At 44.4% G+C, this 26,028-nt stretch overlaps 5 pseudogenes across 5 annotated transcripts; 2 read left to right on the forward strand and 3 right to left on the reverse strand.

Annotated features, from left to right (window-relative positions):
• Window positions 1-2,590: 2,590 nt before the first annotated feature.
• Window positions 2,591-5,617, reverse strand: AT4G08112 (annotated as a pseudogene; the record flags this gene model as incomplete). Its single annotated transcript has 1 exon — window positions 2,591-5,617.
• Window positions 5,618-6,901: 1,284 nt separating this feature from the next.
• On the forward strand, window positions 6,902-9,742 carry AT4G08113 (annotated as a pseudogene; the record flags this gene model as incomplete). Its single annotated transcript has 6 exons — window positions 6,902-7,493; window positions 7,728-7,964; window positions 8,072-8,796; window positions 8,871-9,020; window positions 9,095-9,192; window positions 9,250-9,742.
• A 1,068-nt stretch (window positions 9,743-10,810) lies between these two features.
• Window positions 10,811-15,949, reverse strand: AT4G08114 (annotated as a pseudogene; the record flags this gene model as incomplete). Its single annotated transcript has 1 exon — window positions 10,811-15,949.
• Window positions 15,950-17,337: 1,388 nt separating this feature from the next.
• AT4G08115 lies at window positions 17,338-20,204 on the reverse strand (annotated as a pseudogene; the record flags this gene model as incomplete). Its single annotated transcript has 1 exon — window positions 17,338-20,204.
• Window positions 20,205-21,962: 1,758 nt separating this feature from the next.
• On the forward strand, window positions 21,963-25,901 carry AT4G08100 (annotated as a pseudogene; the record flags this gene model as incomplete). Its single annotated transcript has 1 exon — window positions 21,963-25,901.
• Between the last annotated feature and the right edge of the window lie 127 nt (window positions 25,902-26,028).

Genomic DNA, 26,028 nt, shown 5'->3' on the forward strand with positions numbered 1-26,028 from the left:
GATGCAAACAGATGAGATATGATTAGAAAGCTCTATGTCAAGCCAAGTAGAGAGTTGGTTGGTTCTAGCAGTCCTAGTATGCAATAACAGAAATGAAATGAAACTAAAAGCAGAAATGGGAGTAACAGGCAGGTGAATAACAAAGCAGAAATGATAACTGGCAATCAAATGGATAAACGATTCCTAAGGATGGGGTAATCGAATAGTGTGGTCTCCTTAATCTATTCAGGTGGTTGACAAAACTTGAAAGAAGCTATCCCTAGACAACAAGTTCAACAACAGATTAATTCACTCCCGTGATAGAAATCCTCAAACAAAGCTAGACACTGACCTAATTCCCATTAGCGATCTCTAACTAAGCAGGCATTATCGAATCAACATGTTAAAGCCAATACCCTCTCTACAGCGAATACCTTGGGGTAGAGTCAGATATCTCTGGAATTAATAGGATCCAACGCCCATTAAACGCCTTCTGAGCGCTGGACGTCTGGACTCATATTCCACATTAACCAATGAAAGCAATAAGCGCAACTAATCTAGAAGGGATTCTAGTATTCTAAACTCAACCACCTAAAACGACCAAGTAAACCACAACTAATCTATCCCATCCTCAGAAATACGGTTCACTACTCAGACATAATCAAAGACAATAGCAAAGCAACGATTGAAAACATGATAACATAAATGACGTAAGACTTATACGAAAACCAAATATCAAATACTTGAAAGTGAAAATACAAAGTCGCAGGAGAAACACTGCGGCTATGAAAGTTGCGAAAATGTAAAAGTGAATGAAAAACGGAATAACAAAGGATGCCCTAGGGAAAACCCTAAGAGGCAGTTTATATAAGCGAGAAATGAAACAAATAAGGAAACTAGATATATAACGAATCTTCACGTCATGACCCTGCGATCGAATGTGTCATTGGCATCTGATGGGCTGAAATGAGCTTCCCTGTGATCGAGTATCTCTTTGATCAAACTAGGCTTCAGGGGCTCCGCCTTGCAATCGAGTGAGATGCAGTGAAGTCAAGATTGAATGGTCTAGCGACCATGTGATCGAGTGCGATTGAGTGAATGTCATGAGGTGGTGTTCGAGTGGTTTCTTCGGCTTCTCTTCTCTTCTTTGGAACTACATGGGATACTACTCTTGTCGGCTCAACCTTAACACGTTATACCAAGCTCAATCCTAAAAATAGGCCTCACATGCTCTCACAAAATAACATGTCTTGAAAGAAGGGTTGGTTAAAGGTGGGGGAACTACTCCAATAATAGAAGCAGCAACTTGGATTAACAAGAGTGGTGAATAAGTTAAATAAAATCAAAATAAGTATTCTATCCATGAGTTCAAAAACGATGCAAACATGATAATTATAAGTCAGATTCAAGTTCAAATTGACAGGGAAAGGTGTCATGACATGCATCGAGTGGTTTCTATAGAACATGGTGCGGTTTTACTTCAAAGTCATTCAAATGCCTCAGAGAACTAATAACTCATTTTAGTGAATCATCATGCTTACAAGGCTATTTCCTGATTATCCCCTATGGATATGCAACAATCCTATATGAAACACTCTAGACTCGATCCTAAATGTAATGCAACTAAATGATAACTCTGTTTTTGTGGAATTCATTTTCAAAATTGTTTTCAATTTTTTTTGTTTTTTTCTATGACTTAGATGATATGCAGACTCAAATAATATTCACAAAAAACAAGTCAAATACGTCTTGAACCCTCCTCCAAACTTAAATTACACAGTCCCTTGTGTAATCAAAATTTGTGAAAGAATTCAAGATAAACAGAGAAACAAAAACAAAAGCGGTATTTACAAAGGGTTTTGGTGTGTTACCTCAGTAGAATGTTCTGGAGATGTAGTCATCCATATCTGCTTGAGTGTACTCAGCAAGCATGACCGGTTCTTGATGTGGCTCCGCCATCTCCTCGTCATTATGCTCGATCGCAACCCCAGCAGGTTGTGAAGCACGTCGCTCATGTGTTCTACGACCCGACATTATTCGACCCTTAATTGATGAATGTACAGTTCTAGCACTCTTCCTCCTCTTGTGTTCCATTGGCTCATGAGACGAGTGCCTTGCGGAAACTTGTGGAACGGTGTGGTCCCTTTGTTGATAGGTGGATTGCCTTGGTGGGAGAAAGTCGTGGCAGCTGGATGGCATGTCTTCAGGCGGGTTGTCATTGAAGTCCTGTCGGGCATTTTCACTTCTCCTTGCGATTGAGTGGTTTGGGCAATTCCACTAAGAGACCACTCGATCACACCACTTCCATGTTGCGATCGAGTAGTTTGACATTTTTGTTGAGAAAGATGTTGTCCCAAAACCAGTAGATCGCACTCTCGAGCTTTTACTCTCATCATGCGATCGAGTAATTCATAAAAAAAATTGATTTTTTTTATTTGAACACCGGTTGCATCCCTGCTGTTACTCCAGCTGTTATTCATTTCCTGAGAATCAAAACCAAAACCAAAACAAATCAAAAGTAAAAAAAAAAAAAAAAAACTATATACATGGATAGGCATGGGACTTCCTCCCAAGTGAGCTTGTTTTAAGTCTCTAGCTTGACTCCTCACACTCATTAGGCTCAAGGAGGGTGATAGAGTAGAGTTGACGTCTCCTCTGCTTCCTTAGTAGATACAACATCAAATTCAGCATGCTCTCGTGAAAGGTCTGTAATTGAGTACTCAATGGCCCTTTCTTGGTAAGCTCCTTTTTCATCATCTGGATAGTCGTCTTTTCTAGACAGTTCTAATGTGAATTCACATCCTTCTTTTCTAACCATAGGAATAACTTCATCATTTGGGAAGTCCTTGATGTCGAGTGGTGCTTTGTTGGCTTTCCCATGGAGCTCCTTGACTTGATCTTTCAGCTCTTTCACAGTGTGTGTTAGCTCTCTTATAGCTCTATTATGCCATTTAGATCTCTCCTTGAGTTCTAACCAATCATATGATGTCCTCATGCTTGACTTTAGCTGTTTGGTTGAGCACTCTAGTCGAGTATCAATTGAGCCTTCCTCGTTCAATGCAACATCCTCTCTTTCTAACACAATGACACCTTTAAAGATCTCTGATCCTGGTACTCTGTTGTGTGAGTCTAATGACATCTCATAGCTCAAGGTCTCACTGGAGAGAAATCCAGCTTCACTACTTTTGGTCAAAGCAGTTTGAAGGTGATCTTTGTCAGTAAGTTCCTCTAACAGTTCATTAGCTAGCTGACCCATTTCTTCAACTAAGAAGGTTTGTCCTTCTATTGTTGGCTTCTTCATAGTGTCCCTGATTTCAAACTTCATTTTGAAATCCTCCCCCAGATTAAGATTAATTTTTCCTTTCTTAACATCTATGACTGCTCCACCTGAAGCTAAGAAAGGTCTTCCTAAGATCAGAGGATCCTTAGATTCTTCATCCATCTCAAGCACAACAAAATCAGTAGAGACCTCTACTCCATTAATCATTACTGACACACCCTCTAACAGGCCAAAAGGTCTCCTTGAAGTCCTATCAGCAAGAATCAAGGTTAGGTCACAAGGCTTGTACTGAACGAATCCTAGCTTCCTTGCCACAAAGAGCGGCATTATGCTGACTGAGGCTCCTAGATCACATAGACAATTGTTGAAAGGCAATTGTCTAATGGAGGATGGTAGAGTAAAAGATCCTGGATCTTCCAACTTTTCTTGAACAATCTTCTTTTGAGTGATTGCACTACACTTATGACTTAATACCACCATTCCTTGGACTTCTTTGATCCTTTCTGTAATCAGGTCTTTCACGTACTTGTGCTTGTTAGGTACTAGCGCGAGACAGTCCACTAAAGGCATATCCTTTATCTGTTTTTCCAGGAGGTCTCGATATTTCGCAACCAGAACTTTCTTAAATCGACCAGGGAATGGAAGCGGAGGTTTGTAAGGTGGTGGCACGAAGACTGTATCTTTGGTCTTTTGCTGCTGTCGGTTTTGCAACGAAGGTAGTAGCTGGAGGAGCTTGTGGTCGAGTGCTTTGACTGTCAAGGATGGCCTCTTCGATTGTTTTCTCAGCCAAAACATCATCTTGATAAAAATCCTCCCCCTCTAGAATCACACTGTCCTCAGTGTTTAATGTAGGGACATGTCGAGTTGGCAGCTCTCGATCATTTCTGATAGTGATGGCATGGGCAGTGGCATACTCCTTTGGATTCCGGATTGCTTTCCCTGGAAGCTGGCATGGGTTGTTGTTAACAGATGGTGAAGCGAGGATGCCTTCCACATATCTCATCCTAGTGCCTAGTGATTCAAACTTACTGTTCAGTTTGACACCTTGTCGGTCGACTTTGTTGTTTAATTCAGCCAGGTTCTTAGCGATTTCCATTGCTCATGTGGCTTGTCCTTGAATGAGTTGCTGGAGCATAGTCATTATGTCTAAATTCTGAGGCCAAGGTGCTTGTTGTTGTTGTGGTGTGAAACCAGGTGGTGGCTGTTGTTGTTGATATCCTCCCTGAAACTGCTGCTTTGGAATGAACCCTTGGCTTTGGTTGTAAGTAACAAACGGTTTGGGTTGGTTCTGCTGCTGCTGCTGATGAGGGTAGACTTGGTCCTGAGGGTTGGCGACACTGGTGCTTCTATATGACAGATTAGGGTTGGGTCTGTAATTATTGTACCCTTGTTGTAGCCACCTTTATTCTGAACATAGCTGATTTCAGCACACTGATCATTCTCCCCCTCTTGTACTTGGAATGATTCATCTTCAGAGATGAAGTGAACATGTTTCTGCTACATTTGGACAATTTTGTCTAGTTTGTCATTGAGAGCTCTCATCTCTCTATGGTGCTTGTAATCAAAGTCAGAACTGGTGTGGATGCTTCTGTCATAGTCTTCATTGTAATTGCCATCTGACTGAGTAAAGTTTTCAACTAGCTCCCACCCGTGTTCAACATCCTTCTTCAGGAAATTCCCATTTAAAGCGATGTCAAGCAACATCCTTATCTTAGGCAAGACGCCTCTGTAGAGTGTGCTGAGAAGAGAAGCTTGCTTAAATCCGTGATGAGGGCATTTGGTTTGATAACCCTTAAATCGCTCTCAAGCTTCACAGAAGCTTTCATTTTGCTTCTGAATAAATCCGAATATCTCATTCCGGAGTCTTGCAGTTCTGGAGTTGGAGAAGAATTTTGTTAAGAAAGCCTTTTTGCAGTCATCCCAGGTCGTGATTGAATTCTGGGGTACCGTCTTTTCCCAAAGATGGGCTTTATCTCGAAGTGAGAATGGAAACAAGCGAAGCTTGAAACCATCTTTACTAACTCCATTGATTTTAGTAAGGCCACATAGCATTTCAAACTCATCAAGATGATCTAGCGGATCCTCCATTGGCAGGCCATGAAACTTGTTCCCCTGAACCATTGCAATGAAACCACTTTTGATCTCAAAGTTGTTGTTCTGTACTGGAGGTGGAACAATTCCATGACGCCGGTTGTGGTTGTGAGGGAAGTCACCAGCACCAATGTTGGTAGGTTGCTCTTGCTCATCTACAATGTCAGCCATTGTGTCTGTTTCTGTCTGTTCTCTAAGTTGGCGAGCAATACGGTCGATGTTATCGTTGAATAGGAGGTTCTAATTTCCTTGTGACCGTGTATGCATGCAACAGATAGCAGCTGGGCTATAACAGACGAAATAGAGATGCGTCTGTAAAGCAGGTTGCAAGGTACCTGAAACACAAAGACAGAAGAAGCACAATGTTAGTAACTTGTGTAACAAAAATGAACTTGATCTTAACGTTTCTAATGATCTCAAATATAGCAAACAAACACCAAACTGGCAACGGCGCCAAATTGATAATAGGATTTTAGTCCATTAATCCTAAAACACTATTGTGGGTTCTGAAATCCACACTAGAGATTTGTATTTAAGATTATGAGAAAGGAGGGCTAGATCTTCACTGAAACCTTGAGAGTTATATTGCTAAGAACGAATGGACTTTTGTATTGATTTTGACAAAGCTTTTACAATGAGAAAAGAGATTACAAGTGTAAAAGTGTGGGTGTGAATGTAAGCTAGATTGAATGTCTCTTCTAAGTCGTCCTTGCTCCCTTATATAGGTCTACGCACGTGGTAGCCTTGTCCGGGATCTGCGGAGATCCTCCTGAATATTCGGCAGGTCAGTTCCGAGATATCAGGTCCTCTCCGCGAGTATCTCCTCGTCAGTTCCTAGGTCATTATTCGCTTATCTCCCTTCATCAGGTGACTGGGCTTATTTGGCCCAAATACCCATTCGCGTATGTGGGCTCGTCAGCTGCGTAGGTCCTCTACTTAGTGGGCTTGGTGGGCTTTTGTGGGCTGACTTTGTATTTTCGCACGTGGATTCCTGGAGGGGAATCCAGCTCCAACATTTGCCCCCCAGCCCATTGAGTGAGTAGGCGAACTCGATGAGCGGACATATAGGTCAAGTAAGATTGCGAAAATATTCTTGACGAGAGGATAAATGTGGTTAGATCAGTCGGTTTTGAGGATAAACTCAACAATTTCGTTTTCATTTCAGATTCCTTTAACCAAAAACTTTCGAGAAGATACGCGAGATAAGTCGCTGCTGATGTGGACGGCCGAGCTGGAGCGTCTCTTCAGCGCACCGCATCTGACGGTCCAGATCAGGCGCGGATAATAGATTTCTGCAATCTCGAAAATCGTGGTGATGATGGCTTTAAATAACTTTCCACCTCTCCACTTGACGTCACGTCAACTCACACAACTCTCAAGGTAACTTCTCTCCTCCTTTATTATTTACTGCGCTTTGTTTTGTAGAAGTAGAAAAATCTCGTTTTTATTTTTTTGCTATCTCCTTCGTTTCTCTGCTATTCCCTCCTTCCCGATCTGCCTCCTTTGCTTTTTTCTTTCATCTCTCTCGCCCTTCTCCGTCGAAACCCAAAGATGAGCGACTTCGAAGATTCTCAGAACAAGAGCAACCACTGTTACAGCGATGATTCGAGTTCATCCGAGACAAGGTCGGCGGCGTCACCGCCGCGAGTACAGAGACGCGCCTTAACCCTAGGCGGAATGGGTCTAATTCGTCCGCCGTCAACCAGAGCCGACAAACCGAAGAAGAAAAAGGTTGCCAAGCAAGGGGGAGGCACGCCGATGATGAACAACGACCTGGTCGACCTCTGGAGGAGATGCCAGGTTCCGGTGGAGGTACATATGATACTCCCAAGGCCACCGCTACATCCTGAGAACGTGCCGGTCGGGTGGTGCTGCGCTTATGCCAATTTCTTCGAGAAATACGGCCTATTCTTCCCAATTCCGGCATGTATTCTCGAGATGCTCTACTGTCTCGGCCTCGCCTTTCCCCAGATGTGTCCGAACTTCGTCTGCCATGTGCTGGCGTTATTCACCCGGGCTCGGGAAGTAAACAGAAAATTCAGCTGCCATGACCTGCTTCAGCTCTGCCAGGTCAAGACCAATGCTAGGAGTGACCAAGGGACGTACTACATCAGTGCACGTCCCGGATCTCTGGTCCTCGGCGGTTTTGAAAGCCTGTCGAGACACCAATTGGCGATCCAAGTATTTATTTTTCAGAGTAGATCGTCATTCAGTTGGCAATTTTGATCCCGCGAGGATAACAAGGACCTGGTCTACCAACCTGGGTGAGATGGAGACCTCAGCCTCTTGATTTTTCCTTGTTGTTTATGTTGAATCCTTGACTGCTTTTGCTAATCGTTAGTACTGAAACTAATTGCTTGTTGTTTATGATTTGCAGCAAGGACCAAGGAAGTTACTCTCTCGGAGACGGAACTTGAGCTGTTAACCCTTCTCCAACGTGGTCAGACTAACTGGTCCACTTTCAGCAGAAATCGCATCATAGCTGCTCTTGTCGTAGCTCCAGCAGTTCCTGTAGCTCCAGCAGTTCCCGCAATCGTTCCTCCAGCAGCACCGCTAGATCTGATCAAAGAGGTCCCGCGTATTGAACCTGTTCCCGAGGCTGATCTGCCTATAGGTACGAGTTCCGTTATATTTTCTTTGGTTTTTAAAAATGAACGAGTTATCGAGACAACTGTGCAACTCGAATTGCTAACTAACAAATGTCGTGCTCTATTTGTTCAGTTCCTCCTGATTCCAACTCCACTTCAGAACTCCCGCTCGTCAGAAGAATGAGGCGCCCAAGCCTTCGTGTTCAAGGAGCCAACGCCGGGGCTCCTGCTCGTGCTGGTGATCTGTCTGCCGCGGTGACCGCGGCTCGAAACACTCTAGCTGTTTCCAGCGCATCTGCCTTAGCATCTCATCCCTCGCTTCCTGAGGTCAACATCGGGACCTCAGCTGCAGCAGGTCAACCGGATAACAATCAGGTCGCTCATGTATCTAGGCCATCTGAAGTTGTTCGTCCTGATGGTGCACCGTCCTCTCCGAAGAGGGCTCGGACCCAGCCGGAGGTGAATCCGGCGGCTGAGTTGGTCGTGAGCGACCAGAGGGTCGCCTCTCCTAGAGAGGAGAGGATGGAACCTGCGGCTGCTACTCCGGAGGCAGCTGCGTCTGCGGCTAGGCGATCCTCGGGCAGGTCCCATGGCGGAGGACGAGGCTCCAGAGGTGGGGGCCGGTCTTCAAACCGGTCTCAGGAAGTGAGGCAGACATCCAACTCCGGCGGAGGATCCGCGGGAAGCAGGCCTTTCCACTGGTCTTACAATCACGACCGTGATCACCCGATCGTTGAGGACGAGGCTGGGTTAGCGAACCTGCTTCGCCACATCATAGGGAGGAACTGTCAGGTTCCTGGAGTGAAAAACATAGCCGAGGCGGCGGCCTATGCTGACATGATGGCGAAGGAGGGCCAGGTAATTATCGATAACTGTCTCCTTCTAATTTATATTTTTTCGCTAGTTGTGACTTTCTGTTTTGCTTTTGGTAGGCGATAGCTGCCACAAACAAGCTGGTTGCTCTCTATGAGCAGCGTCTAAGCCAGGTCCCCTCGGCGAATGAGCTTGAAGAAGGAAAGGCCCTCATCCGGGAGCTGACGTCAAGTGTGAAGGCTGGTCAAGATCGCAAAGTCTCGTTCCAGGTACACCTCGGTTTTGACTTGTTTATAAATAATTCGTCGATGATTTGATGATTCTGACCTGATTGTTATTTCAGGCGGAGATCGAGAGGCTGAAAATGGAGCTGTCCACTTCAAAAGACCTCGAGAAAGGTTTTGCTGAGAAGATCGGGTTCATGGAGATGGAGATCAGGGGGTTGCAAGCCGACAAGCAGACCACGAGGAGCCAGATCCATCGCTTGGAGTAGAAGAGGGAAGAGCTCTCCAAAAAGGTGGTGGACCTGACTTCGGTTGCACAAGGGGAGAAGAAGGCGGTTCACGATGCTAAGGTTGAGCTGGCTGCTGCGTATTCGAAGCTGCTGGCTGGGATCAAGGAGAAGTGGGTCGCCAAAAAGGAATGCACTGTACTGGAGGGGCAAACGGCTGAGGTGGAATCGAACCTGGCTTTGATCGACCAGATCACTAAGGCTGCTATTGATCTGAACATGGAGAGACCTCGACTGCAAGCAGAGAAGGATGACCTAGAGGCGCGGTGCAAGTCGAAGGAGGTATCAGATTTTACTCTAAGCAAGTTGGATCTCCCGCAAGTTTCAGAGATTTCGGTGGTACGTCCGATGGACGTCGACGAGCAAGGGACGCCAATTGGCTTGGATGAGTTCGGGAGCAACAAAGACGCGTTTCCGAGAGGTCTCGCAGAGGGTTCTGGTACTGTCTTCGCTACACCAGCCGGAGAATCGAGGGAGTGATCACTTTCGCTCCTTGTTTGTTTTAGGATTTCGTGTTTTGTTTCAGACTTAATGCCTGGGAAGGCTTTTATCCTTTCGTTTATTTCCTTTTGAACTTGGTGCCTGGGAAGGCTTTTATCCATTGTTCGTTTAAGTACTCGAATGCCTGGGAAGGCTTTTACCCTTTTTAACAAGTATTTTCTGTCTTTCGTTCGAGTGTTGACACTTCGTTGATTTTGGTGCGAGACCACCTCGCTTTGTCCATGTTCCGGATAATGATTGGACTTGTTTCACGTCCAAATCATTTTGGACGTGATATGGTATGTTCCTCGAAGGTTAAAACTTTGAATGAGTTTGAGTTGTTTTATCTTGGGAACCTGTTGAAGTGAGGTCACACAAGGGACCTGCCAGATTTTGGGAGCTGGGCTTGTGGTATCGCCAGGTCGCGAATGAAACCTTCGTTTCTTCCTTGTTTACTATGTTATGCGTTGATAGCGAAAGAGTTAGATTTGGTTGTAGTAGATGAGCTCCAATGAAGCCGCAGTGATGTGTTCTTATAAGTTTTAGTTCACTGTCAACTTTTTGGAAGCGAGATCACAAAATGGATCCGCCAACGTTCGGGTGTTGGGCTTTAGGTATCGTAAGATTACGAATGAGTTTTAAATCATAGTGTAAATGATTTTTTTTTTTGCGAAATATGATAATGAGTATCAAAATTTCCTTTTATTCTTATCTCGAAATCGTTAAGTACAAAAGGAGGTAAAGCAAGCGACGATCTGGCGTTTGGTCATCGAGCAGGGACCTGCTCAATACTGAAGGGAGATTGAACTGTCAGGTGAGCAGCTGATCTTCGTTGATGAGAGATGCGATGTCCATTTCCCTTGTTGAAGTTTTGTCTTACAGATAGAAGGGTTGAGATGGTAATTGCGTTTGCGGAGGTGACTGCCTGAATACCTGGTTAGGGGATTAAGCTCTTTTGATTTGATTGAATTGGTGGCTGCGCTCTTGGGAGGAGCTGCCTACGTACCCTGCCAAGGGATCAAGCCTTATCGTAGTTCGATTGTTTTTGAGTACTTATTCGTGGTATTTCTTGAGATGCATGGCATTCCAAGGCCGTAACTCAGGTACTCCGTTGATAACTTTTACGAGCTTATAGACACCGTCACGTACCACCTCGGTGATTCGATAGGGACCTTCCCAGTTAGTTCCCAGTTTTCCAGCGTTTAGCTCTCTCGTGTTGCTGAACACTTTTCGTAAGACGAGCTCTCCCACTTCGAATCTCCGAATTTTGATATTGGAGTTATAGTAGCGGGCGGCAGCTTGTTGATAGTTTTGAACTCGGATCATTACCTGATCTCTGCGTTCATCGATGAAGTCCATGTTGTCCTGTAAAATTTGCGTGTTCAGGTCCGAATTAGCAGGACTGGCGGTCCTTCTCACGCTTGGTACTATGGTTTCGACAGGGATTACTGCTTCTAAACCATAAGGGAGGGAGAACGGTGTTTCTTGCGTTGATTTGCGAGGTGTAGTTCGGTAGGCGCAGAGAACTCCGTGGAGCACGTCGGACCACATTGATTTTTTTGAATCAAGTCTTTTCTTGATGTTGCTAAGTATAGCTTTGTTGGCGGCTTCTGCCTGTCCGTTACCTTGTGGGTAACAGGGGATGGATGTGGTAAGACGGATCTTCCACTTGTCGCAAAATGCTTTGATTTTTCCCGAGGTGAGGTTAGTCCCGTTATCGGTGACGATCTCATAAGGTATGCCGTGTCGGCATACGAGGTTTTCCCATAGGAAGTCCTCGACTTGTTTCTCGGTTACCTGTTGGAAGGCTTTAGCCTCAATCCATTTGGTAGAATAGTCGGTGAGGACCAGCAGGTTTTTTAGTCTCTTCTTCCCACCGGAGGCTTCCATGGGACCTACGACATTTCCTCGGGAGGTTGATGAAGAGTAGGTGCTTGTCGTTGGCATTTATCGCACCTGAGTGAATGAGCTACGCAATCGGCTAGCATTGTTGGCCAGAAGTAACCTTGCTTTTTAATTCTGAGGGCGAGGGTACGTCCACTACAATGGCTACCACATTGCCCCTCGTGCATGCTTTTCATGAGATCTTTCGTTTGTTGCCCATAGGTACACACCATGTAGGGACCTATGACGCTGCGTTTCATCAGTCTCCCTTCCATGATGCAGTACCTTGCGCTCTAGGCTTTGAGTTTTCTGGTCTCCCACTTGTCGGGAGGTGTGATCCCTCGTTTGATGTAATCGATGATTGGGATTCTCCAGTTGTTGTACGGTTCAGGTTCGTACGAGGCAAGTTGTTCGGGGGTTCCGAGCTCCGGCTCTTCCTCCGCTGCATCTGCCTCCGCGGCTGCTGCAATGGTTCTAGCCGCGGCGGTGGTGCTTCGGGTTACTCGCGTAAAGTTGCAAGTTGCCGAGGTTTCCATTTCAGCGTGTTTGACCGTTAGGTCGATGCTCGGGTGTTCTATTCCTTCAACTGGGATAATTCTTTTGACGAAAGGATCTGACGTGGAGGCGAGAGCTGCCAAGGCATCTGCAGAGGTGTTTTCACCTCTGGGGATCCTGGTCAGTTCAAAAGACTCGAACTGTTGGGTCAAGGTTTTGACTAGTTCGAGGTACGCTTCCATGCGCTCGTCTTTAGCTTCATATTCCCCGTGGAACTGGCTGGTGACGAGTTGGGAGTCGCTATGGGCGTGTATATCGCAGATTCCCATTCCTTGAGCTAGCCTAATGCCAGCAATGAGGGCTTTGTACTCAGACTCGTTATTTGATGCGTTGAATCCGAGTCAGAACGATTGTTCGATGACTTCCCCGGTGGGGGAGGTGAGTTGTATTCCTACTCCGGATCCATGTCGGTTGTAGGAGCCATCGACGTGGAGGAGCCATTTTTTATTGGAATTGGTTCCATCCAGGTCCGCTAACGGGAGCTCGATTACAAAGTCGGCTAGGACCTGTGCTTTCAGGCTAGTTCTGGTGCGATATTCTATATCGTACTCACTTAGTTCTATAGCCCATTTTGCAAGTCGACCTGATTGAGTCAGACTGTGCAGAATAGTTCTGATTGGTTGAGACGTCATCACTACGATGGGATGTGATTGAAAATATGGTCTCAGTTTTCGAGCGGACATGATTACGGCCAGCGCCAGTTTTTCCATTGCTGGATAATGAGTTTCAGCGTCTATCAACGTTTTACTAACGTAATAGATCAGTTTCTGTCCTTCGTGATCTTCTCTCACCAGGACGCCGCTTATCGCGGTTCGGGAGACTGCCGTGTACAGGTACAACGGTTCTCCTTCTTCAGGTTTTGTGAGTATGGGTGTTTCGGACAGGTACGCTTTCAATTGTTTGAAGGCTTGCTCGCAGTCCTCGTTCCAATCAAACTTTTTATCCTTTCGGAGGAGCTGATATAAAGGGACGCATTTATCGGTGGACCTGGATATGAACCTGTTGGGGGCGGCGATACAGCCGGTTAGTCGTTGGACCTCCGTGCCGTTTTTGGCGATGGCATGTCGATGAAGGCTGCAATCTGCTTAGGATTGGCCTTGATGCCTCTTTCGGTTACTAGGTATCCGAGGAATTAACCTGAGGGAACTCCGAAAGAGCATTTCTCGGGGTTTAGCTTCATTTCGAATTTGTTGAGGATTTTGAAGCATTCTCTTAACTGCGGGACGTAGTCTTTTTCGCGAGCTGACTTGACCAGCATGTCGTCGATATAGACCACCATCGTTTTACGAAGCTGGTCGGCGAACATTCTGTTCACCAATCTTTGGTAAGTAGCTCCAGCGTTTTTTAAACCAAAGGGCATTACTTTATAACAGTAGGTGCCTCGGTCAGTTATAAAAGCTGTTTTTTCTTGGTCATCTGAGCGCATAAGTATTTGGTTGTACCCGGAGAATGCATCCATGAAGGACAATAGTTCGTGTCCCGCAGTGGCCTCAACCAGTCGGTCGATATGTGGGAGTGGGAAACTGTCTTTAGGACATGCCTTATTCAGGTCCGTAAAGTCAATGCATACTCTCCACTTCTCGTTTTTCTTTTTAACGACGACCGGGTTGGCGAGCCAGTCAGGGTATTTTACTTCTCTTATCGATCCGATCTTGAGCAATCGATCGACCTCATCGTGCACAGCTTTAGCCCTCTCGGGACCTAGCTTGCGACGTTTCTGCTTTATAGGTCGGTAGGTCGGATCGACGTTGAGTTCGTGTGAGGTTACCTCGAGGCTTATTCCTCGGTTGCGCTTCAGCAGAATTTTGAGAGGCGTAATGGAAACCTCATGTTTTTCTTATGCGGGGCGGGGGGAGGTGTGGTGACTGACCTTCCTGTCTCACCACCTAGATCGAGTTCTGCAAAGACTACGTCTATGCGTTCTCTCCTAGCAGGTGGGGGAGAGTCACTTCCCTCCGGTGTTCGTTCCCGTTTCTTTTGCTTGGGAGTTTGCTCCTCCTCCTGTTTGTCGGGAGGAGGGGTTTCAACTTTGGGGTTTGAACCTTTTTTAGTCTTTCCCGCAGCTGCAATTAACTTTTTAACGGCGCGACACTCCTCGGTGGAATGTCCTCTTTTCTTGTGGTACTTGCAATATTTTCCGAGGTCAAGTTCTGGACTCTCGTCCTCAGCTGCCTCGTCTATTGCGAATAAGGTATGTTGCCCCTGCGTTTGGTTTTCCTTTTTGAAGGGTTTCTGAATTGCAAGGGGAGCGTTTTGCATTTTAGATTCTTTGAATCGTAAGGCCAGCACGGTGAGCTCCTGCGGCTTTGGCGAAGTGGAGAGCTTTGTGAAGGGCATCGTCTAAAGAGACTGGTTGCCTAACAGTGAGTTCCTCACGGAACCTAGAGGAGAACCAAAGGCCGTTACGAAGGGCTGCTATGGCTACCTCTTTGTTTAGGTTTGCAATTTTTGACTTGATTGCTTTGAATTTTTTGACGTAAGATCGCAGGGATTCGTTCTGAAGTTGACCGAGACTCCAGAGGTCGGCTTCAGACGTCCTGTGTTCGATAAGTACCGAATACTGTTTTAAGAAAGCGGCGGTGAGCTGGTCGAAGGTATCAATGGAGTCCCTTTCGAGGCTAGCAAATAATTTGAGGGCGTGACCTACGAGGTTTTCTGCGAAGAAACGGCAATGACCTGCTTCGTTTTCTTCGTCTGTCAGGTACGCTCGTGTTATAGCGAAACGGAAGGATCTCAAATGAGCCTATTGGTCGCTCGACGTCTCGGAGGCTAAAGCGAGCGATCCTATCCGTGAACGGCATCGCTCACTGCTAAGTGCATTCGAGAATGCATTTGAGCCATGTTCACGTTTGTTTGAGCTGCGTAATTGCGGAATGTTTCCATATCCACGACGTTACGCGGATCGACCGGTGCTTGGGGACTATTAAGGAGGTCGCTTCCTGGTATCCGGGGAACGGATGGCGGATTAGCGATAGAGGTCCGTTGTTGCGTTGAGTTTCCGGGAATGCGGGAACTGGATGCGGTTGTTTGGTTTCTACTCCACGTGTACCTAGGGGGTGAACAGACCATCAGTAATAGAGGTGGGGCCGGTAGCCTTGGGAAGGCAGGCGTTGTGCTTGTTTTGTTTACTGTTGCCAGGTTTTCGACTAGAGCGTTCGTAGGTCCCTGTAAAAAGGCGACCTGCCGGTTGATAGGAGGTGAGACGTCTATCGAGGCGAAATCCAAACGAGTTCTCAGAGTAGGATCGGCCGGGGAGACGGTACCTGTCAGATCTATGGGGACCTGGGCAGGAATCCCAGTTTCGCGGGGGGGGGGGGGGGGAATCTCCTTACCCGCGATATCGCGCTCTACCTCATGTGCCATGCGAGTGGAATCGCGTCTCTGCTGACCCATAATTGCGACGAGATTGCGATGCGCAATTTCTTGGTTTTTTGTTAAGTTGATCAAGTTCATGATCATTGCGCGGAGCTCGGCCAATTCGCTGGCAGGTCGCGAGGGGACCTGATTAGATAGGTTGGCCGAGTTATCTCCGTTTGGAGGTTGTATCGTGACGTTTCGTTCTCCGCCCCTTGTTTGCGGAGGGAGAGTGATTTGGTCAGATCCAGAAGAATTCGAGTTTTGGGAGATGTTCTCTGTGTCAGTGTTATGGATAGCATCAACCTGGGCTCCGGGAGGGAGATCCGTTGGGAGGTGCCCGTCCGTAACGTCATCGTTTGGGATCTGAACTGGTAAGCCAGATCCCGATGTGTTGGATGAATTGGGATCCATGATCGTTGGTCACAATTGATGTGTTAGTTTCGGTGTTAGAATGATCTATTTCCGTCCCCACAGACGGCGCCAAATGTGGGTTCTGAAATCCACATTAGAGATTTGTATTTAAGATTATGAGAAAGGAGGGCTAGATCTTCACTGAAACCTTGAGAGTTATATTGCTAAGAACGAATGGACTTTTGTATTGATTTTGACAAAGCTTTTACAATGAGAAAAGAGATTACAAGTGTAAAAGTGTGTGTGTGAATGTAAGCTAGATTGAATGTCTCTTCCAAGTCGTCCTTGCTCCCTTATATAGGTCTACGCACGTGGTAGCTCTGTCCGGGATCTGCGGAGATCCTCCTGGATATTCGGTAGGTCAGTTTTGAGATATCAGGTCCGCTCCGTGAATATCTCCTCGTCAGTTCCTAGGTCATTATTCGCTTATCTCCCTTCATCAGCTGACTGGGTTATCTGGCCCAAATACCCATTCGCGTATGTGGGCTCGTGAGCTGCGTAGGTCCTCTACTTAGTGGGATTGGTGGGCTTTTGTTGGCTGGCTTGGTATTTTCGCAGGTGGATTCCTGGAGGGGAATCCAGCTCAAACAACTATCCTGTCGTTGTAGTATTTTAGGTGTCAATCCAATCTGGTGTGATGCAAACATATGAGATATGATTAGAAAGCTCTAAGTCAAGCCAAGCAGAGAGTTGGTTGGTCCTAACAGTCCTAGTATTCAATAACAGAAAGGAAATGAAAATAAAAGCAGAAATAGCAATAACAGGCAGGTGAATAACAAAGCAAAAATGATAACAGGCAATCAAATGGATAAACGATTCCTAAGGATGGGGTAATCGAATAGTGTGGTCTCCTTAATCTATTCAGGTGGTTGACAAATCTTCAAAGAAGCTATCCCTAGACAACAAGTTCAACAGATTAATTCACTCCCGTGATAGAAATCCTCAAACAAAGCTAGACACTAACCTAATTCCCATTAGCGATCTCTAACTAAGCAGGCATTATCGAATCAACATGTTAAAGCCAATACCCTCTCTACAGCCAATCTCTTGGGGTAGAGTCAGATATCTCTGGAATTTATAGGATCCAACGCCCATTAAACGCCTTCTGAGCGCTGGACGTCTGGACTCATATTCCACATTAACCAGTGAAACAAGCAATAAGCGCAACTAATCCAGAAGGGATTCTAGTATTCTAAACTCAACCACCTAAAACGACCAAGTAAACCACAACTAATCTATCCCATCCTCAGAAATACGGTTCACTACTCAGACATAATCAAAGACAATAGCAAAGTAACGATTGAAAACATGATAACATAAATGACGTAAGACTTATACGAAAACTAAATATCAAATACTTGAAAGTAAAAATACAGAGTCGCAGGAGAAACACTGCGGCTATGAAAGTTGCAAAAATGTAAAAGTGAATGAAAAACGGAATAACAAAGGATGCCCTAGGGAAAACCCTAAGAGGCAGTTTATATAAGCGAGAAATGAAACAAATAAGGAAACTAGATATATAGCGAATCTTCACGTCATGACCCTGCGATCGAATGTGTCATTGGCATCTAATGGGCTGAAATGAGCTTCCCTGTGATCGAGTATGTCTTTGATCAAACTGGGCTTCAGGAGCTCCGCCTTGCGATCGAGTGAGATGTAGTAAAGTCGAGATTGAATGGTCCAGCGACCCTGTCATCGAGTGCGATCGAGTGGATGTCATGAGGTGGTGATCGAGTGGTTTCTTCGGCTTCTCTTCTCTTCTTTGTTCTCAGCTTGTCTGGTTGAGTGCAGAACGAGCAGATAGGCCTCCTGGTGATTGAGTGGTTCTTATGGGGTGATTCCTCCGGCTTCGCGATTGAGTGAAACTTAGCTTCTAGCTTCTTTGGGGTTGCGATAGAGTGATTTGCCCTGGCAGGGCTCCGAGGCTGCGATAGAGTACTTTTGCTGAAGGCGTCATTGGGCATTCTGACTTTCTGTTCTATTTCTCCTCTGTTTGAACTCCAAAAGCATCCAAAGTACCTGAAAACAACCAAATATGCAATGCACATGCAATCCTAATGCAAAATCGTCCTAAGTGTGCAAAACACACTAAAACGACTCCTAATGAGATGAAATGTGGATGAAACAATGACAAAGTGGTGAAGAATGAATGCCTAAATCATGCAAATTATAGACATATCACCTGATCTACGAATTCCAGAGATTTATGGACTCTAGACCAAGAGATTGGCTAGACTGCTTATTGACTTGGGTAGATTGTTGCTTAAACCCTGCTCTGCTATGTTTCATCAACGAGAGTTGAGATTAGGAAGTGGTAGAGTTATGGGGGTTTCTGCCACGAGAGTGGATTGATTCGGTTTTTGAATCTATCATCTAAGGTATCTCCCTTTCACCTGTTAGCCACCTGATGAACCCTAGAGTTGCCCTTATCAATGAATCCATCCTTAGGACTTCTATTCTTCTTAGATTTATTTGTATTCACCCCCTGATTGCACTTTTATTTATCTGTTATTTGTGTCAACTTTTGATTGCATTTTAGTTCTTCAATTTGTTGCCTGTTAGTTCTACTCGGCCCAATGATCGAGTAGGGCTTTTAAGTTCTTATTTTTGTTGTTTGAATCATGACCTAGGATTGTTACTAGAAACCAACCATGTCTATAATCTGGCTTGACTTAGTTTCTTCTGTACACATCTTGATTGCTAGCAATAACAGTGGACTGGTTTGACACCCCCTATAGCTGCATCGACATGTTAGTATTTAAGGGGAATTGAACTGAACACATCACACTTCAGCACATAAGTAGGCGTAAAAACCTACTTATCATCTATCTGGTAAAATATCAGTGGCTTTGGTTCGAGATGCTCGTTGGGTTCAAGAACTTCATCTTCAACAAGGGGCTCAGTTTCTAATGTTTCTTCGGGAATTACTTCCTCAACCGAGATAATTGGCTCTTTGCTTCCTTCGAGTGTTTCATCAGTCTTCTCGTTGTGTACTACCTTGCTTCAAATTTTATTGGCCTTCGTCTTAGACTCAAACGTGTTTGATCCCCTTGATTTTCTTCATCTTGGACCTACGTGTTAGACTTCCCTTTCCTTTGGAATTGCTTCCCGACGTTGTTGTTGGAGGTGTGCACTCCGAAATTTTTGGGTCCCTGGTATTCTCTAGGCTCGAACTTCTTTGTAGGGAAGGTGATCGCAGGTTTTGCTTGTTGATTCCTTTTTGCAAAGCTTTCTTTTTATCTTCTACTTCCATCCAGTTGTTGGCGCGGAACAAGGCATCTTGGATCATATCCGGTTTGTGAAGTATTAGATCTTCCTTGAACCTTGAGTCGTGCCACAAACCTTTCCGAAGAGCGGATAAAGCTGACTGTTATGGTACCCTTGGGAGCTTGGAAAGCATGCCCTTGAACTTTGTAATGAAAGCACGAAGTGACTCGTTTGGTCCTTGCAATAGATTCCATAGGTCAGTGTCTGAGGTGCTTTTATCCATAAGTATGGAGTACTGCCTTAGGAACACAGCTGGCAGCTCGTTAAAATTACTGATCGACCCTTGCTTCAACTGGATGAACCATATCAATGCTTGTCCACACAGATTTTCGAGAGAAGAGTTTGCAAAATCCCGCATACTCCTCGTCTTCATCCAGATCAACCCGTTTGGCAGCAATAAGGAAAGCTGCGAGATAACTCTTAGGATCTTCCAGTCCATTGTATGGTTCAAGATTGAGCTTTCGAGAATCTCTGATTTTCAAGCTTGGAATTTGAGGGGTGAAAGGGGTTCGCCTAGTTTCTTCAATAACTCGATCGATGTTTGGCTCCAAACTGGTGGCCTAGTGGAACTTCGATCTCATTTCTTTGAATTTGCGGCTAACCTTTTTCATAGCTTCGAACTGCTCAGGGTTCTCTTGCTCAAGTTGATCTACTAGTCGACATCATCTCCGAATTGTGTTTCCGAGTCCTCCGATTGAGTTACTATATTTGTAGCATCAGGAGTAGTCTGGCCACTGGTTCCATTCTTGGTACGAGACCCCGGCAAACTGAACATGCTCCTTCGGACTCCTAGAGGGTTTCTTGTACTCAAAGACCGAACACGAGATTGTATAGTACTAACGTTTTGGCTAAGAGATATCTGGCTTGTTTGCAGTGTGTTAACAACTTTCTCCACATCCGAGAACTTTTGCGTCATGTCCGAAATCCTTTCCTGAATATTTTTGAGCGTTTCGGCAAATGATGCATTCATGGAACTTTCTTCGGCCATTGATGCTTGCCTCAAAAATGTGGTGAGAAGAGATCTGACAACTCAATAATCCTCGGTCCCCACAGGCGGCGCGCTACAAGAAAACATGTCTTTTGCAACCCCCAAAAGAATCCTTAAACCGTCGCAAATCGTTACTTTGCGACTAATGTGAGACGATACATGTTAGTCGCTATAAAACGGTCGCTAATTAAAACGGTCACTATTGCGTCGTCAATTTGTGACGCCTTTGAGACATATATATTCGGTCGTATATAAGCGACAGTTTTGCGACAGTGGTTAATTGTCGTATATTTACGACGACTTAGGGACACAGATTAATTTGCGACCAATTTGTTACCAGTTTTGCAGGCTTTGAACAGAGACCAAATTGTGACGCTTAAGTTCTTTTTTATTATGCTAATTCGTTACCTAATCAGTAAATTAGGTAAATTAATTTGCTAATCTATTTTAAATTACCTTTTTTTGTTGAAAAGCTAATAACAAAAAACCAAACTCATATAAATTTGATTAGCCAAAATGTTGCTACCCAAAGCTCTAATGTTGCTAACCACAATGCCTTACATGTTCATAAGAGAAGGTTTAAAGTTTTTAAAAAGATGGAGAAAGTGAAGTAGGTTCTGTGGCTGCGACGGTTCCTGATGGTGTGGTGGTTGTGGGTGGGATGGTTTCTCCTGTGTTGGGTTCTGATGAGAACATGACCAATGCAACCAAACCACTTGAACCACAAGAAGACGAGGAGCAGCTTTAAGCCGAGGAGCAGCTTGTACCGGAGGAAGCATTCATCGTTCCGGCGGGTCCTCTAACAAAATCAAAATCCAAGAAGTTCAACCAAGCTATCAATGGACTACTCAAGGAGCTAAAGAAGAATCAAGAAGACGTGGCTCAATCCTCCTTCATAGTGATCACGGCTCAAGAGGCTCGGTAAAGGGTTAAGTGTTGCTTATGCACTCTTTTTCCCTTGTCAAGTTTTGTCCCAGTGAGTTTTCTTAACAAGGTTTTTAATGAGGCCTAAGTAACACTTTCAAGCCTCCCTTTATTAGCCCAATTTGTGGTCCAAGGCCCAGTCACAATGCCTTGGCCATTCTCTCTTTTCTATTCAAACTTTGCATTTATTGCTTTTGTTATTTCCAAAACTCTTTGCATGAGCTTGCATGAGTGTGGACTTGTGCTTGCTCTTGCATGTCTTTCTTCTCTCACCTATTCCCTTTACTTGTTTGATCCGAAAATTGTGTAATATCTTTTCAACTTGTTTTTTTCTTAGTGTGTAATATCTAAGTTGGATCCAAGCTAGTAGTCTAAGAGTCTTTCATCACTCTTGGAAGTACAATTCGTTCCCCTTTCATTCCGCTGCATCCACTCAATCTCGTCTTCATCCCGGTTTATCGTCTTTCCACCGCTTTGTCCCAAATCCATCTATTATTCACCATCAAGTACATCATTTTCAATTCAAAATCAACAAAGTGAGTCCTTGGAGCATACATCCACGTCCAGGAATGTATCATGTGGTATCAGAGCCACTTTGTTATCAGGTTTTGAAGTTCCAACCCTAAACTTCTGTTTTTCTTCTTTCAGATCTCCGTTCAATCTTGCGTGAATTTTATAAAATATTTGGCTCATTCAAAAATTGTGAAACCAATTGCATTCGAACCGTTTACGAGTCTAGTATTCTTGGAGTTGTTTTGATAATTTTTCAGATCCGTTTTTATTTGCCTGTTTTTGGACTGTTTTACTTGTTAAATTTTTAATTTTTCAGGTACAATGGTGACAAGTGAAGAAGATGAAGCGTCATCTGCCTCTAGCTTGGAAAGGAGGATTTTGAAAACAGTCACATCAGCTATGGCAACATTAATCGATGAAAAGCTTAGTGCTCTAAACTTACATCAAGTCAACCCGGACGCAAATCCATGTCTAAGACAAGAAGAACCAAGGGAAGATGAAGAGGCAAGAAATTACTATAGTCACGCCTCCTCTCACAGTAGCCAACGTAGGCATCGACGAGAGAGACCACCACCTAGAGATCCCTTGGGAGGCCTAAAACTCAAAATTCCTGCATTCCATGGAACCGACAATCCGGATACTTACTTGGAATGGGAGCAAAAAATTGAGTTAGTCTTTCTTTGTCAAGAATGTCTTCAGTCCAACAAGGTTAAAATTGCGGCTACTAAGTTTTACAACTATGCCTTAAGTTGGTGGGATCAACTTGTTACTAGCCGAAGACGTACCCGAGACTATCCGATCAAAACATGGAACCAGCTGAAATTCGTCATGCGAAAGAGATTTGTGCCGAGTTACTATCATCGTGAACTACATCAGCGGTTGAGAAATTTGGTTCAAGGAAGCAAAACCGTTGAAGAATACTTTCTGGAAATGGAAACCCTTATGTTAAGAGCTGATCTTCAAGAAGATGGAGAAGCGGTCATGTCCCGATTCATGGGAGGTCTTAACCGAGAAATCCAAGACCGTCTAGAAACTCAACACTATGTGGAGCTTGAGGAGATGCTTCACAAAGCGGTCATGTTCGAACAGCAAATCAAGAGAAAGAACGCCCGATCAAGTCACACCAAGACCAACTACAGCTCGGGAAAGCCAAGTTATCAAAAGGAAGAGAAGTTTGGTTATCAAAACGATTCCAAGCCGTTCGTCAAGCCAAAACCGGTCGATTTAGATCCAAAAGGAAAGGGTAAGGAAGTAATCACGAGGGCTAGAGATATACGATGCTTTAAGTCTCAAGGACTTCGGCATTATGCGAGCAAGTGTTCCAACAAAAGGATCATGGTCCATAGAGACAATGGCGAAGTAGAATCCAAAGATGAGAGTGCGGAAGAAGACTCAATGGAAGAAGATGTGGAATCCCCCGCTAGAGGAGAGTTTGCGAGAAGATCGTTGAGTGTTCTAACAAAGGCCGAGGAACAAGCGTAAAGGGAAAACTTGTTTCATACACGTTGCTTGGTCAAAGATAAGGTATGTAGTTTAATTATTGATGGTGGAAGTTGTACTAACATTGCGAGTAGGAACATGGTCGAGAAACTTGGTTTAGAAGTGCTTAAACACCCGAGACCGTATTCGCTCCAATGGCGTAATGAAACGGGTGAGATGTCCGTCAAAGAACAAGTCAAGGTACCACTATCAATTGGGAAGTATCATGATGAGATCATGTGCGATATTCTACATATGGACGCTAGTCACATCCTTCTCGGACGACCATGGCAATCGGATCGGAAAGTTCTTCAAGATGGCTTCACCAACCGACAAACCTTCGAACACAATGGCCGAAAGACAACTCTCATCCCGATGACTCTGCACGAAGTGTATCTAGACCAGCTAAGTATGAAACAACGGGCCATCAAACCAACCGAACCAATCGATACAAAGGGCAAGAACAAGGTAAGTAAAAATAGTTTACTCTTTGTTTTCAAAGAAACACTTATTTGTTCAATTAATCCCGTACCGGTGCTACCGAGTAAGATCGAGTTGATTTTGCAAGAGTATAAGGACGTGTTTCTAGAAGACAATCCCATAGGTTTACCACCCATCAGTGGGATCGAGCATCAAATCGACTTCGTTTCGGTAGCCGCTCTACCAAACTGACCAGCTTATCGCATCAACCCGACCGAAACAAAGGAACTCGAGAGACAAGTGAATGAGCTTATGGACAAAGGTCATATTCGTGAAAGCATGAGTCTGTGTGCCGTTCTGGTCTTACTAGTACCAAAGAAAGATGGGATTGTCGAGCCATCAACAATATCACGGTTAAGTATCGCCACCCTATCCCTCGATTAGATGATACGCTTGATAAATTGCATGGTTCTAGCATCTTTTCAAAAATTGATCTTAAAAGTGGTTATCATCAAACCCGGATGAAGGAAGGTGATGAATGGAAAACGGCTATCAAAACTAAACAAAGATTATATGAATGGTTAGTTATGCCGTTTGGGTTAACAAATGCACCTAACACTTTCATGAGATTGATGAATCATGTCCTTAGGAAGCATATTGGAGTATTTGTTATTGTTTATTTTGATGACATCTTGGTTTATAGCAAAAACTTGGAATATCATGTCATGCATCTTAAACTCGTTTTGGACTTGCTTCGAAAAGAAAAACTTTATGCGAACTTGAAGAAGTGCACCTTTTGCACGGATAATCTTGTTTTTCTAGGCTTTGTTGTAAGTGCAGATGGAATCAAGGTTGATGAAGAAAAGGTCAAGGCGATTCGAGAATGGCCGAACCCTAAGAATGTGAGCGAGGTGAGGAGCTTTCACGGTCTAGCGGGATTTTACTGACGATTTGTCAAAGATTTCAGCACCATTGTCGCCCCGCTTATGGAAGTTATCAAGAAGGACATTGGATTCAAATGGGAAGATGCACAAGAAAACGCCTTCCAAGCCTTGAAAGAGAAGCTTACTAATTCTTCCGTTCCAATTCTTCCTAATTTTATGAAAAGTTTTGAGATTGAGTGTGACGCCTCCGGGTTAGGTATTGGAGCTGTTTTGATGCAGGATCACAAGCCCATTGCTTACTTTAGTGAGAAGTTAGGAGGAGCGACTCTCAATTATCCGACCTACGACAAGGAGCTTTACGCATTGGTCCGCGCACTACAAACGTGGCAACACTATCTATGGCCGAAAAAGTTTGTCATTCATACCGACCACGAGTCTCTCAAGCACTTAAAGGGTCAACAAAAGCTCAACAAACGTCATGCTCGGTGGGTCGAATTCATAGAAACCTTTCCATACGTGATTAAGTACAAAAAAAGGTAAAGATAATGTTGTAGCCAATGCATTATCTCGGAGGTATGTTTTGCTTACTTCTTTGGATGCAAGATTGTTGGGTTTTGGGCAAATAAAAGACTTGTATGCTAATGATTCTGATTTTAGCAAAATATTTCAATCTTGTGAGAAGTTTACCTTTGGAAAATATTATCGACATGATGGGTATTTATTCTTTGAAAATAGACTTTGTGTGCCTCACTCTTCTTTGCGAGAATTGTTTCTAAGGGAAGCTCATGGAGGTGGCTTAATGAGACATTCCGCGACTAAGTTTTCTCCTTTTGAAATCGTTTATGGGTTCAAACCCACATCTCCTTTGGATCTAATTCCTTTACCTTTGAGTGAAAGATCAAGTCTTGATGGTAAGAAGAAAGACGATTTAGTACAACAGGTACTAAATCTTGAGGCTCGAACGAAGCAATACAAGAAGTATGCAAACAAAGGTCGAAAAGAAGTCATCTTCAACGAAGGCGATCAAGTGTGGGTTCATCTTAGGAAAAAACGTTTTCCGGAAGTGCGATCATCCAAGCTAATGCCAAGAATCGATGGACCATTCAAAGTGCTCAAACGGATCAACAACAACGCCTACAAACTCGATCTCCAAGGTAAGTATAATGTGAATGGTAGTTTCAACGTTTCTGATCTTCAACCATTTTTTGCAGATACTTCAGATTTGAGAACAAATCCTTTTCAAGTGGGAGAGGATGATGAGAACATGACCAATGCAACCAAACCACTTGAACCACAAGAAGACGAGGAGCAGCTTGTACCGGAGGAAGCATTAATCGTTCCGGCGGGTCCTCTAACAAGATCAATATCCAAGAAGTTCAACCAAGCTATCAATGGACTACTCAGGGAGCTAAAGAAGAATCAAGAAGACGTGGCTCAATCCTCCTTCATAGTGATCACGGCTCAAGAGGCTCGGTAAAGGGTTAAGTGTTGCTTATGCACTCTTTTTCCCTTGTCAAGTTTTGTCCCAATGGGTTTTCTTGACAAGGTTTTTAATGAGGCCTAAGTAACATTTTCAAGCCTCCCTTTATCAGCCCAATTTGTGG

The sequence above is a fragment of the Arabidopsis thaliana genome, chromosome 4, assembly GCF_000001735.4.
Source record: "Arabidopsis thaliana chromosome 4, partial sequence".
Lineage (NCBI taxonomy): Eukaryota > Viridiplantae > Streptophyta > Magnoliopsida > Brassicales > Brassicaceae > Arabidopsis > Arabidopsis thaliana.